The sequence below is a fragment of the Nannospalax galili genome, unplaced genomic scaffold (genome assembly GCF_000622305.1).
Source record: "Nannospalax galili isolate Female #2095 unplaced genomic scaffold, S.galili_v1.0 scaffold385, whole genome shotgun sequence".
NCBI lineage: Eukaryota > Metazoa > Chordata > Mammalia > Rodentia > Spalacidae > Nannospalax > Nannospalax galili.
This window is the reverse complement of record NW_008354956.1, coordinates 1,406,629-1,407,635: the sequence shown is the minus strand read 5'-3', so window position 1 is coordinate 1,407,635 and position 1,007 is coordinate 1,406,629. Positions and strand designations below refer to the sequence as shown.

The 1,007-nt window shown below is 43.8% G+C and overlaps 1 protein-coding gene across 1 annotated transcript in view; it reads left to right on the top strand.

Annotated features, from left to right (window-relative positions):
• The window catches only part of Exoc3l2 (exocyst complex component 3 like 2), a 33,446-nt gene that overhangs the window by 27,077 nt on the left and 5,362 nt on the right, over window positions 1–1,007 (top strand).

Here is a 1,007-nt window from a genome sequence, read left to right as displayed (position 1 = left end):
AACAAAATAAAAAAAAACAGCCCTTAGAATAATTTTATTTCCTCCCACCAATCCCCACTAATCTCCTCCAGGGATTAAACCCTGGGCCTTGAGCTTGTCAAATGCTGTACCCCTGATCTATAGCCCCAGGCCTTGTTTTTTGTTTTTGTTTGTTTTTGAGACAGTGTCCAGCTGTGTCACCCAAATCCTTTTGTGTTAGCTTTGTTCTTAGGAGATGGGGTCTTATGCAGTTCTGACTGGCCTCAAATTCTTTGTGGCTGAAGATGACTTTGAGCTCCAGTTCCTCCTAGCTCTGCCTCCCAAGTGTTTGGATGACAGACATGTGCCTCCACACCTGGCTAGAATAAATATTATTATTATTATTATTATTATTATTATTATTATGTTTTTAAAAATATTTTATGGGCTGGAGAGATGGCTCAGCAGTTAAGAACACTCACTGGTCGTTCTAGCAGAAGACCCCAGTTCAAATCCTAGTACCCACATGGCAGCTAACACCTGTGCATAACTCCAGTTCCAGGGGATCTGACAGTCTCTTCTGTCCTTGGGCATTGCACAACACAGGTGTACTTACCTACATGCAGGCAATAACACTCATACACATAAAAAATATATATTTTTTAAAATATTTTATTTATTATTTTTATTCTATGTGTATGAGTGATTGCCTGCATGTAGGTAAGTGCACCCCTGTCATGCAATGCCCACAGAGGTCAGAAGAGGGTGTCGGATTCCCAGAACTGGAGTTACAGTTGGTTGTTAGCCGAAATGTGGGTGCTAGGAATCGAACCCGGGTCCTCTGTAAGAGCAGCAGCAGATGGCTCTTAACTGCTAAGTCATCTCTCTAGCCCCTAGTTTAATTTTTTTTTTTTTTGAGACAGGGTCTTTGTAGCCCCAGCTGGCCTGGAGCTCACTAGGTAGGTCAGGCTGGCCTTGAACTCACAGAGATCCGCCTGCCTCTGCCTCCCAAGTGCTGGGACTACAGGCATGCGCCACCACACCCAGGT